The following is a 13,702-nucleotide window of genomic DNA, read 5'->3' as shown; positions in this document are numbered from 1 at the left end:
TTATTAGTCATCTAATCAGAAATTGTGCAAAATAATATTTTCTTAGCTCAAAAACCTGAGTTTTCTAGCTTTCCTATGTGCAGGCTGAGAGGACTACTGTATGTAATGCTGTTAATTGAGAGTGATAGCTCCCCTTAGTGTTTCCATTAGCTGCCGAAAAATGAGTAAAAAAAAATCTATAAACTTTTGCCCTTCTCTATTTTCCCTTGTGGAAAAACAACAATGCTGTTTGCACATCAGCGTTCATGTAGCAGGATAATGCAGGCATAACCCAGGCAGCAGGCCGCTTTAATTATTTATTGGGATGGATTAATACAGGCCAGGCCCGCAGAGGGGCCCATCGGATCTCGTTAACACTCCCAACCCGGAGCCGTTGCCTGCATCCTCTCTACTCTCAACTCTCCAGCTCGCCTGCTGCAACACTAAACAGACCTCCTGCTGAGCCTTGCGGGGTGCTCCCTGCTTCACTCCTCACATTATTTTAATCGTCTGGGGGGAAGAAAAAAAACGGGAGAGCGTAAAGAAGAAATATATACATATGATGTAGTTTTGCTGATTGTTGTGTGGCTCCAAAGTGAACACACTCATTATAGTAGAGCTTGAGGGGGGGAACGGAGATGATGAAGGTAAGAAAGGATGATGAAGTGCAGTCAGCTCATACTGATTGACATTTCGGCTTGGATTTGCTGTGTTTCTGAGCTGAGTTTGTTGAATGAAATGCTAATGATACTGAAATAAAACAGCAGCAGATTAATCTGAATGATTCTGCACTGCCGTGGCAGATCTTGTGCAAGTTGAACACTTCACAATGCTTTATTCTGGTTTCATCAGTTTCAACGTAAATCTGTAGACTATTAAGCTTGTTTTTGGCTGTTGACAGTTTTCACACGTGCATCTCTTCACTTTATGGTTTATTGCTAATATGCACTACGTATACAGTACTGAGTGAATTTGTGAACAATGCTTGAAACTATAATCAAACTACATCCAAAACTTTGTCTTTCTTGCACAGTTCATGATACCCTGCAGTGTCTTGAGCTATTTGGCTCAAATTCATGACACCTACTCGAATAGTGAGGGAATGAAGGCTGTTACTAATGTAATTTGGAGGGGGGAGGGCCATTGTGCTTTTCCCTTGGCTTTGGGTGGTTGTGGGTGTAGTGTCAAAGGGAGTAAGAGGAAAGATGACCAAAAGCATAACAAATCTTTAACTTCTAGAAATTTGTTCTTCTGGCATGGTGATGATTTGGCTACATGCAAGAATCTGATTGAATATCCTTATTAAGCAAGGGTTAGGGTTATTTTTTGCTTTTGGCTGACCCCAATGTAAACTACCCAAGCTATAATGCTGATTTTTTTTTCTAAATAGCTGTATTTATTTGCAGGAATGTGACCATATAATTTTTTGATCTTAAATATTTTAATTAAATGTTTTCATATTGGAGGCGGCAAGTGGTTAGTATTTTTGCACCTCTGTGATTGGGGGTTTGATTCCTGGCTCCACCCTGTGTATGTGGAGTTTGCATCTTCTTCCCATGCTTCCGGGATTTCCTTCATATACTCATTCTTTCCTCCCAGTCCAAAGACATGTGTTGTAGGCTGAGTGGAATCTCTAAATTGTCTGTAGTGTGTGCCCGTGTTGGGTTGGCACTACGCCCTGAGATGGGTTGGCACTCCAGGCTGTCCCCCTGCTTGTTCCCAGAATCTCTAGGAATAGGCTTCAGGCTCCCTGTGACCCTGTCTAGGATAAGTGGTACAGAAAATGGGTGGACAGATGGATTCTCCTAACACTGATCTAAATCAAATCGAATGGCTTAATCTAATCAAATAAATCGAATGATTCATTCAAACGCAAACTTAAACCCAACGTTCCTTTGACTTAAGCTAAACCCAGGACAGTTTTCATATTCATCCTCATATATTCATGGCCATGTCACGTCTGAAAATTGACAAAGTTGACATGACATAAGGACCTGGGGGAGAATTCACTGAAGGTGCTGTAATTCAGTGTTGTCTTGCCTGTGCTATTCTCACTGAAATTTTACAGTGCATTGGCACTACAGCAGTTGTGTGAGACAGGATAAAGGTTAAAGACATTAGTTTTTCAGGATAAAAACATTAGTTTTTAATCTAAACACTTCGTACTGAAAGTGAAACAGAAGGTAGAATGTATGCAAATAATATGTAATATGAATTTGTGGCCAGTTCCGGTCAATATAGTTAGCTTTCAAACTTTAAATGGTTGTTAACTTCTTTTTAGTTAGCTAGCATTAGGTTTTTGTGAAAAAAAAAACAGCATTTAAAGTTAGCTTGCTGATGAGCCAGCCATTTTAGCCTATATTAACAGTAATTTTAAGAATCTCCACAGATAGAGTGAGAGTCATTGAGTGTAAAAAGAAGTCTGGCAGCATTTTTTGCTTTCATACTGTGTATCTCTTCAGTATTCAGTACATCACATCATAATGACAGATTGCTGTTTACAGTAAGTCAGTGTTAGGAAAAAGTTCTATAGTGTTAATCATTATGCAAATGTATATCTTAATTTACTCAAACTGTATATATGATGGAAATATGAAATCTCTTGTATAAAATAATGGCAGTCAGTTCAAATGAACTGAACAATTGTAGCTGGTTGCTACAATTAAATTTATTTAAAATTTTAAAATAAATTTTAAAAATTTATTTTATTTATTTTATAAAATAAATTTATTTATTTTACTAAAGACAGGCAACAAGATTGAGAGAAAGAAACTAAAGCAGACTGACAGTCTAAAAGGTCTAATGGTGGTTATTATGAACGAGAATTATGCAAGTGGGACTTTTTTGTTTCATCTTTCAGTTAAAAATAATATTAAATTTAGCTATAGGCCTACAAGTTCTTTTTGACTAACAACTCTATTGTCCGCTGGCTTGGAATAAAGTGGATCGGTTCTATTTTTAGATATATTATTTTCTATAATATATCCTAATATATAATTTGTGAGAATAAATAACATTTTAATTAAAAAAATGTAATTTTCATGCTGTCAAATGTATCTATGACCTTTGAAATTCTGTCACCTTCTATTAAAGAGGTAAGCGCTTTACTATAGAGCAGCATCCATATACCATCTACTATTGTATCTATAGTGTGCATATATTGGCCTTTCAATTAAAAAAGAGAAGATGGCATGAACTGACTTGTGTTTGCTAGTGGATGCAATATATCTGTGTAGGATACCAAATAGCAATATATTTGAAAATAATTTTATGCTTATTGCTTTAAATATTGATGTTATACAGACATTTTGAGGTCATAAAAAAAAAAATCTAAATTCTGGGTGAGCGTATCTGTAGACTCCCTCCTAGTTGAAGCGTAGCCTTCCTATCCATAAATCTCTGGGGACACCCTGCTAAGAACCCTTATGCTAAAACCATGTAACTATCCAACCCTTCAAGAACCCTTAAGGAAGTGCTGCATGAACAGTGATACTTTTCTATTTAGGCCTTGACACCCAAAGAGAGGTTAAATCTAGAACCCTTAATGGTTCTTTGGTCTGCATCACTCGCAAAAAAAGCCTAAATAGTTGAATAGTTGAGTCTGTGTAGAACATACATTACATTATGTTTTATCAGAGAGGGATCCCCAAGAAATTTAAAAACATTCAAATTTCCAAAGAACCCTTTTTTCCATGTGTGATAGTGTAGCATGTGGTCTCTAGCACTATGATTAAATATTCCATCAAAAACACAGAACATGTGGAGCTTTTCTTTTTGTCCCTGTGGAGAAACTTTTATTGGCTATCATCATGGTCATTTTAGCGTTTCAGCTGGTTACAGGATTTTTATTTGGTCTCGATTCAATATTTTTTTTGCCATTACAATTTGCAAAAAGAATTGTTTGATGTTAACCATAAATCATGCCCTACCCACCACACGCAGCTCATATAGGGGGCTGCAACCGAGCAGTTGTTCTCGCTGACCTCCTAGAATGAAAACCTATTGATGTGATGTGGTTTGTGTCCCGCTCGTAAAGAAAAAAGTTAAAAGTCTAGTGGAGGATCAATTCCAAAGACTTACAGTGAGCCTTTAAAAAAAGGAGACCATTGAGAAGACAGAACCAGGCTCGTCTGGCTTAAATTGAGAGTGATGTAATAGCACAAATAGCAACTGTATCTGTGACCACTTCCTCTAAGGAAAATTGTTTTGATTTGGACAGTTCAACCAAATGCAATCTCTACATACAAGCATACTCAGAGACAAGAAAGCAATTTCAAACATTTTTAAAAGTGCTTTACAATATTAAATAGAGTGGATTTGGCATTCAAGTGTTCATTTTATTTGTGGTTTCACCAGCTTTTAAAAAGAATTCAGAAATATCAAGAAAACATATTTTACACAAGAAAATGCGATCAACAGATAGTAATCTAGCGATTTACTTTACTGTTTTATTGTTTTTTAATAATGATAGCAACTACAGAGTGCCTTGTTGACTGAAATGACAAAAGACAAAGTATAGATAACAAATGATGGAATGAAACATGTTTAATTCAATCAGATTCCTGACAGCCTGCATGTTGGCCCCTAGTGTTCTGGGTGACAATAAAATGTGTGTGAGTTGAAATCCCTACTGTTCCTGCAGCTGGCAGCCTTTTTGTGCTTTTGTACGACGCGGGCCGAAGAGCTGGCCTCCCTGTGTGTCTCGTGCTCCTGCTAAATGAAGCAGATCCATCACGGAGGAGGAGGCCACGACAGTGATTTAAGATGGTGCTCCTCAACTCCTCGGGACGTCCCGCGTCTTCTCTGGCAGACACATGTCTCACTTGTCTCGGAGACAGATGGTGGAGGAGGCGTGGAGAGGAGGAGAGGTGTCCCCTCCCTGTCTGGCTGTCTGTCTGTCTGTCTACCTCTCAAAGTAGCTGCTCCTTGAGTGCCAATGCGAGCAGCCTGGCATGGTGGTGGCGGCGCTGCCCAGGGAGGGTTGCGTTGTGGAATCCTGTCTAAGAGCGTCCTGGCAGAGCTTCTGACGGAGTGCGCTTATTTCTTAAGGATTGAGTTTACTGGTGGATGGAATTAACATATGTTTAAATATCATGATTAATTTGGGGTTTAAATTTTTAGTTAAAGTGGAAAAAAACACAAATTTATTCATGTATTTGGCTTGATTTCTTGAATAAACATATATTAATTATTAAATATTTCTAGATATATTACAGTGCATTCAGTGTTTTTTGGGAGAGGACTACATGATTTAATTATTTGTAATATCTAAGTGCTAATTCTAAAAAAAATGTATATTGCTGTGTATATGTACGTAAGGAACAGCTTACAGTGGAGTTTTTATATCTTAGTAGTTTACAGCACATAAGGTATAAAGTGATTCGAGGAGATTGGTGAGGAAAGACTGACCTACATTGAGAGAAAAACATAGAAAGAACCTCTTAAGCAATTAAGGACTGTGGCTGCTTTACTGATTTACTAAGGATTCTTAAACAAGCCTTGGGCTTGAAGCTTCTTGGAGGCACATTTACCATTTTGTTCAAATTTGCTATACAAGGATACTTTTATAAGGGAAACTAGCTGCTATACCGCTCAAAGTTCAGGTTCCATCTATAAACTGCACATAATTTTTCAGAAGTTGTGCTAAGGTTAACTTACGGCTAAGATCATGATTAGAATTTGTATATTTTCTTATAATTTTTGCATGACAAAATCTAACAACACTGACCTCATTAGTCTGAGGTCATAAGAATAGATAATGAGAGCAAATTGTTGCAAGTAGCAAAAACCTATAACCTTTTGATATGAACAGAAACTTAATTTTTTCCAACCAAATATGAATACATATAAATTATTCAGAATGAACAGATAAAGTGTTTTCTAAACAGTTACATACACAGATAGAAATATGAGGTGCACTACATTTTTCTTTTCTTTTTGGAAGTTTGCCTGAATGGTTCACTGGTTAAAACTAAAGGTGCCCTTCAAAGTGTGACTCTTTGGGATTAAAAAACAATTGCTCTTGTGGGATGCTTTTACTTTCATGCAGAGAGTCAGATATGAATCTCAGGGGACAAACACAGTCTGCACTGCATGATGCATTCATAGCATCCTTAGTAGCTACATGGGTTGAGGTCATTTAAATTAGGTTATTGGTAGAAAATATCATGGGTAAAGACAAACTAAAATAAATAGTGTATGGCTGTGATGAAAAAAATAGTCTTGTACATTCTTATTGAACTACTGTGATGCATCTGAGGCTGAGGAACACTTTTAGAAATAATTATATAATTATGGGGGGCACGGTGGCTTAGTGGTTAGCATGTTCGCCTCACACCTCCAGGGTTGAGGGTTCGATTCCCGCCTCTGACTTGTGTGTGTGGAGTTTGCATGTTCGATTCCCGCCTCTGCCTTGTGTGTGTGGAGTTTGCATGTTCGATTCCCGCCTCTGCCTTGTGTGTGTGGGGTTTGCATGTTCTTCCAGTGCCTCGGGGGTTTTATCTGGGTATTCCGGTTTCCTCCCCCATTCCAAAGACATGCATGGTAGGTTGATTGGCATCTCTGGAAAAATTGTTCGTAGTGTGTGGTTGAGTGATTGAATGATAGTGTGTGTGTGCCCTGCGATGGGTTGCCACTCTGTCCAGGGTGTATCCTGCCTTGTTGCCCGATGACGCCTGAGATAGGCACAGGCTCCCCGTGACCCGAGAAGTTTGGGTAAGCGGTAGAAAATGAATGAATGAATGAATTATATAATTATATTATATATAATAATAGTATTACATTACCTAATGCTTATGAACTAAGACATAAAAACTAATGAACTAAAATAGGTCATAAGGGTCCTCCAGATTAGTGACCTGAGCTTGTATTGTAGAGAGACATTGGAAACATCACTCTCATTAAAACAAATCTGTGTGAGGCTTAGCCTGTTGAAAGGTTGAGCCCTTGGGCTTCAGTTGTTAGGATGAACTCTGACAACTTGAAGAGCCAATCTCTGGAAATACTGTATGGAGTGAAGGGGCCATAATTCTTTGTTTGCTTTCCAAAGGAGAAAGTGTGCTCAGGGCAACCAAATTAGCATATGTCTAACTGCATTGTCTATTCTGACCTAGAATGACTTTTCACTCCACAACATTAAGGAATTGCCTGATGACGCCTTTATCTGTGGACTAAAGTGGAAGCCGTTTTGTTGACATGGCAACGTGGTTTTTACTGTTACATATTAAGATGCTTCATATTAAGGTGCAGTTCTATTAATGAGTTCTGGAGCATTCTCCACAATGCCACCACAATTATGTCTCAGTGGATGACGTGTCCAAATATTTATGGTAATTGCAATGCCCTTGCCCCTGAACAATGTAACTAATTTTATCTCTTGTGTGTGTTATCGCTATAGCAGAGCCCTAATGCAAGCACAGCATTACAAAAGTGCCCTTATAGGGCACCAGAGAAGGAGGGGGGAATAAAAACGAGTGCCAATTTTGGCACTTACCTGGTGTATATTATAAATAACTAATAGCCCTGGACATGTAGTGGTTAGTAGTCGTAGGAACAGGACTGTGCATCAGCTCCACCTCTGTTTGCATTGTGCATATTTCATAAACCAGGGGGATGAGGTGGATTGAGGAAATAAAAGGCAGCCATACAAGGGCTCAGTCTGTTCAGTGTCATAGTCAACACTGCTATTAATAATAGCAGTCTAGGTGTCCTCACTGCTGTCAAGAGTCCGTGTTGTTTTTTCTGCAGGCTTCCTGTGGATGACAACAAAATTGGGGCCCTGTTGTAGCCATTAAAGGCTGGGCTCTGAGGACACTGTGCAGGTCGGCACGAGTTTGCCTTTCAAAATTACATGTGCTGTTTCCTTTACAGTGCGCAGGTCACTGCAGGTCTCAATGGTGTGACTGTGTACCGGAGGCCCAGCCGTATTACTCAGCCTAAGCGATGGTCAGGTTTAATAAGCAAAAACTGCATCTGATAATATGTACAGGGAGATTTTGCAAAGTGTATGTTGATTGTAAGCTCACATTCATACTCGTTTTGGTCGGCCATATCTAAGATACTGTATTGCAGGCTAGCACTAGGTAATAAAATGGATATTTCTTTTAAACATTGAAGGAATTTTGCCTCTAGATGATAGATGAGGAAACATATGGCTGTGAATAATCGCATACCTTTAAGCCTATTGGTGACTCCAGTCTGTCTCCTTCATATCAAAGAAGGAAATGTGTTAATCAAACATTGAGTAGAGCATATTTTAATGCATGAGGCTTTACAGTGCTAATTGCTGAAATGGAAATTAAATTAAAGAAGGATTTTCTAAAGATGGAAGTTCCTGTATTGTTACCTTTCCAACTAGTCTTAAATTATAAAAAAAAACATAAGGTTGAACAACTTGCATATCAATAGTCAAACTCAGCATGTGATATGGTATGAAAGATTTATTTTATAATGAGGTGATTATTTGGTTTGAACTTCTATCAGCAACCTGTCTGTTTTGTCTCAAAAAAGAGAGAAGTAGCAGGACTTTAGTTTTCCCAGCTCTCCCAGCTCCTTAATAGTATACCACTCAAATGAGATGAACTTCCAAAAGCATCATAGCACTTATCATCTCTTAGATCAGTGATTAGTTGTGCAGAAACTTGGTGTAGGACATTTGCAGTAATTTGGTTGACAGAAATCACAGGGGTGTGTGTGGCCTGCGGTGGGTTGGCACTCCATCCAGGGTGTATCCTGCCTTGATGCCCGATGACGCCTGAGGCACAGGCTCCCCGTGACCCGAGGTAGTTCGGATAAAGCGGTAGAAAATGAGTGAGTGAGAGTGAGAGAGAAATCACAGGGCAGACTATTTTAATGCCACTGTTTGTTAAACTGCTTCTGTACCTAAAATACTGCAAGTAGATCGCATACAGTAAGAAACTAAACCTTTCTTATATATCTATTCTTGTAGTGAAACATATTTCACTTTTGTCAAAGTAGAGGTGACAAAGCATGTTATAGGCAGAAATTCAGAAAAACCCACAATTGAGCTGAATTGCCAAATGACTGATGGGTATTCCTAGACCGCTATCCAATTAGAAAGCAAGTGAATTTGATCACTTTTAGTTTTCCTGACTAGGGGAATTGGGAGTGCATTCAAACTTAAGGTTGTAACAGTTAGATTTCTCTGAGAATGGGGATGGGACTGAACGCAAGAATGATCACGAGGACAAGATTCGTCAAGGTGAGAATGGTGAAAGTCTCAATTGAATCTGGGAATCACAAATAACCTTTACTGGGTCCTGAATTTTCTCCTCCAGGCAATACCATACTGTACCTGCTGTGATGGGTTTTAACACAGATGCATGAAAAGGTGTTATTGCTATTAACAGTTGAAATATCCATCTTGAACAAGACTAGCAGATACATACACAGAAAAAAACAAAACTAAATACAGCCCTGATCATGAGTGTCAAGGAGTGAACAAACAAGACATAGCAAAGAGCAGGTAAACATGAGGAGTATACAGTATGCAAATACTAATAAGATCTAAAACTTAAAAAGCCAGTGAAAGAGCAATTGTAGATGGCAGAAAACAGGGAAAATATTGTGGAAAATGTAATTATCCTATCTATCTATCTATCTATCTATCTATCTATCTATCTATCTATCTATCTATCTATCTATCTATCTATCTATCTATCTATCTATCTATCTATCTATCTATCTATCTATCTATCTATCTACATATATGCATAAATCCTAGAAAATTGAAAGAGAACCAGGTCAAATCATTAAATATTGATAAAGATAGGATAATATTTGAATATTTGTAACATTTTTTATAAGGTAACCCTTCACTAAAGCTAAAATCTAGATCACCGGTTGCTTTTGATTTATGACCTTCAGAAATTTAAAATCACTTTTTTGGGCCTTAATTAAATGAAGAGACTTAATTTAATTACTACAACACTGAAACAAATGGAAGATACCAAATCTAATTGTACGCATCCCATCCCAAACCATTGCCATTTCATTTTTATTAGTAATTCCTTTTTCGTATGAGCACAACATCAAACAGGTCCAGTTGATATTTTCATACATTTAATCCACCTATTCAACATCCTGCAAAAATGTTGAACTAAAAACAAAAATTATTTTCTTCCCTCATTATTACTGACACAATATCTTTAGAATCTTACAGTTTATTACAAAATATGTTCTTATAAAATACATAATATCTCAAAATGAAAAAAAAAAAAACCCAAACAAACAAAAAAAAACCCCAACATATTCATAACCAAAAAATCTAATATAATTACTCTCCCCATATAAGTGATTTGTAAAGTGCAGGATAATGATCTAAATCATTAAGTGTTCACTGCATAAAGTCTGTTAAAGTGAGGAGGCCTGATCTGGAATATTCTCTAACCTTTTAAATGCAGTGTGAGGGACTGAATAGACAGTTATCTTGACTATGGAAGCAAATGGATAAATGGTGTACCAGGCAGAGGCTTTCAGCTTGATTATGAATAATAGAAAGTGTTGGAATGTGTCTCGAGAATCTGACTTTGGTCTGGACAACAACAGTAAAGCCTGTAGACTTTGATCTGTGAACCATAAGTACACAATTAGAGTATTCTAATGAATTAATATACTGTATTAAAATTCACAAAATAGCGATTTTCTGGTTGATGTTTTGTGAACAATTACAGTAGATACATATGGCTATGTAAAAGAAAGTGGGTCTATTATTCTGAAAGGTATTAATAATTTCTTTTATTCTAAAGGTACAGTTCAAACTGCATTGAGCTGTTTTAAATAAAACATTTTTTGCTGGGTTTTGAGTTTGTCACTCACATAGTCACTGTTAGAGCTTAGGCTGTAATACTACAACAACTACTACCACTACTATTACTAATAATAAAAATTATTACTATTTTTATTAAAACACTCTTCTCCTGAAAGTAAAGTGTGTTAGTAAAGTAAGCTACTGTACATAATGTAAGTTGTATATTATCTATTATAATGCTTTATAATGCTTTTTAATATTTCATATTTTTGTTTTTATATGAATTAAAAATCACCTTGGTGTAACAAAACTGTTGATGTTGCTTACCTGTCAGTAGTATGATACAGTTTGATGAAAAATGATTGCTCATCAGATATAGTGGTCTGTTACAGTTTTTGCACAAATGAACTGTCATGTGAACATATAGAGAGTACTTCTTCATCGTCAGGGATATGGACCCCTATGGACAGGAATGCAACCCATTGCAGAGTGCAATCTCTCTCTCTCTCTCTCTCTCTCTCTCTCTCTCTCTCTCTCTCTCTCTCTCTCTCTCTCTCTCTCTCTCTTTCTGACACACACACACACACACACACACACACACACACACACACACACACACACACACACACACACACACACACACACACACAATCTACAGTAAAGACAATTTAGAGATACCATTCATTGAAAGTCTTTGTACCCATGGGAGGAATAACCAGAATCACTAGAGGAAACCCTGATGAACTGAAAGAACATGCAAACTCTGTTCACACAGGGCTGGGAATCGAACACCAAACACTGAAGTTGTGTGAACACTGAACATCATGGTGACCTCCAAAACAACCAACTGACCGACCAACCAACCAACCAACCAACCAACCAACCAACCAACCAACCAACCAACCAACCAACCAACCAACCAAAATAAATTAAATCTAGACAAATTAGATCTAGACAAATCAACAGAAATGAAATAAAAAATTATATACAAAATATTTTAATATATATAAATTGGAACATAAAGCAATATGTCTAGCCACTTGGGTCTATGATTAAATATCATCACGGAGAGACTGGGACATGGTTCATATGCTGACAGTGAACCACAATGTATTAATGGCATTAATCCTTCCATCTAAAATATAGTGATCCATGCTTCCTTTCTGTTCTTATTCTCAGAAGAGGCTGGCTCCTTAATGTTCGTGCCATGATGGTTTTCTGTCTCTGTGTTGTAGTAGAAGATATTACATAGATAATCTTCTTTCAAAATGTTACTGTGAATCCAAGGCTATTATTTAGCTGTTCATCATGTGGCATTTTTCAGCCATTGGTCTATAATTACTGTGTTCCATGACTGAGTTCATCTTGGATTTGAATAATTGGTCATTGAAGCACAGTCAGAGTTGGTATGTTCCCTTAAATACTACTGTAAGTAGGATATTACTTTTTGCAGGACTGTCTTGTGTAGCTTTAACATTGCTCCTCCTTAGAAATTACACTAACATGTTGTATGTTCCTTCCTTTCTACATGCTCCAAATCCTATTTTCATACTCATAATAAATGTATTTCATGATAAAAGAACACCAGGTTTCTTGAGAAATAGTGATGCTGTGCAAAATCTTCCCACCTCTGTAGGCTAACTATCACTGAAATCCACGGTATTAACTCACTCATTTTTTTTAAATATTTAAAATACATTCTGTTATGAAACGAAACACTACAGTAAGACTATACAGGCATAATTATGTGAAGAACCTTACACAGTCTCCAGAAATCTAAACATTTGTGTAACCCTGTTTCCAGTGTTCATGTGAGGAACCAGAAACTGCATCTGCATGTCCTGCATGAAGTTATGCTGCTGTTGAACAGTGAGTTATTGTTCTGTTTTTTTTTTTTTGTAACCATATAGTATGAACAATTATAATTGTGTGCACTACAGGGTTCAGCAGTCAATTCAAAAGTCCACACATGGTTGATGTGGTCTGCAAAAGATCCCCATTTTTTGTGCTGGCATTCAAGTGGCCTTAATGTCCTATAAGTTTTTATTATTTACATTACCCCGGCTTAAACATCAAATTTAGTCCACAATCCCAAGCTTCTACGATCCATAATGGAAGCATATGAAACTGATCATCTTTTCCCAGCCACCAACCGCACAGCACTGTGCCTCATTTAATCCTATACTAAGCCTAGCATGAGGCTATGCTAATTCTCTTCAGCGGGTATATTGATATCTGCTGGGATATATCAAATGGAAGGAGAGACTTTCTGACCTACAATTCTGCTTAAGCCTATCCAATGGTGCTGTTAGTTATGGCTCTCGAATGCTAGTTCTGTGAGTAATAGATACGTCTGTTGAAAAAGTGTGCAGAGGTCCTCACAAGCTTGTGGTAATCGATTTTACCTCTGAGGAAGAATCCAAAAAAAGAGAGAGCTTTGTGAGATTTGGTGTTTCTAATTGGCCTGTCAGCATCATAGGCATCTGGCAAAGGAAGCATGGGTACATCTGGAGGGGCTTCTGCTATCTCTTTAGTTCTTTTATGGCTAAGTTACTTCAGTTTCGCTAGCCCTGACACAAGCCTAATTAAACCCAATTAAATAAATCCCTTGGACTCTCATATAATTTTCTGGATTGCAAAAGATGGGAAAGAGAAAAAAGAAATCAGACTTAGCAGAAGAAGTTCCAGTGTGCCCCCCTTGAATAAAGTAAGGGAGAAGCTTCTAATGTATCAAACACATGGATTAACAGTTAGCGAGGGAGCTGGGGCAGTTGGGAAATGTGATGGTTCAGATATTCTTAATCCTGACCTGGCCACAAATTGGAGTTAATCTTGTCAGATGCCCCAAACCCATCTACCCTCATACAGATCCTGGGGATTTGATCTGCCTGTAAACAGGTGCTGCAAGTAGTTTTCCAAGTTTATGTAATAGAAGATATATAATTAATAAAACAG

The 13,702-nt window shown here is 37.5% G+C and overlaps 1 protein-coding gene across 2 annotated transcripts in view; it reads left to right on the top strand.

Annotated features, from left to right (window-relative positions):
- Positions 1-12,566, top strand: part of mblac2 (metallo-beta-lactamase domain containing 2) — a 33,981-nt gene extending 21,415 nt beyond the window's left edge. The window contains exon 3 of one of the 2 annotated variants that reach the window (XR_007143845.1): positions 12,552-12,566. The gene's annotated coding sequence lies outside the window, so the exon portion shown is untranslated. Of the gene's footprint in view, positions 1-11,522; positions 11,538-12,551 lie in introns of those variants that run through there. The other variant, XR_007143844.1, reaches the window with a different exon arrangement.
- Positions 12,567-13,702: the final 1,136 nt, after the last annotated feature.

This window comes from Tachysurus fulvidraco, chromosome 9 (assembly GCF_022655615.1).
Source record: "Tachysurus fulvidraco isolate hzauxx_2018 chromosome 9, HZAU_PFXX_2.0, whole genome shotgun sequence".
Classification (NCBI taxonomy): Eukaryota; Metazoa; Chordata; class Actinopteri; order Siluriformes; family Bagridae; genus Tachysurus; species Tachysurus fulvidraco.
Note: the sequence above shows the minus strand (reverse complement) of the source record. Positions and strands in the feature narration are given on the sequence as shown.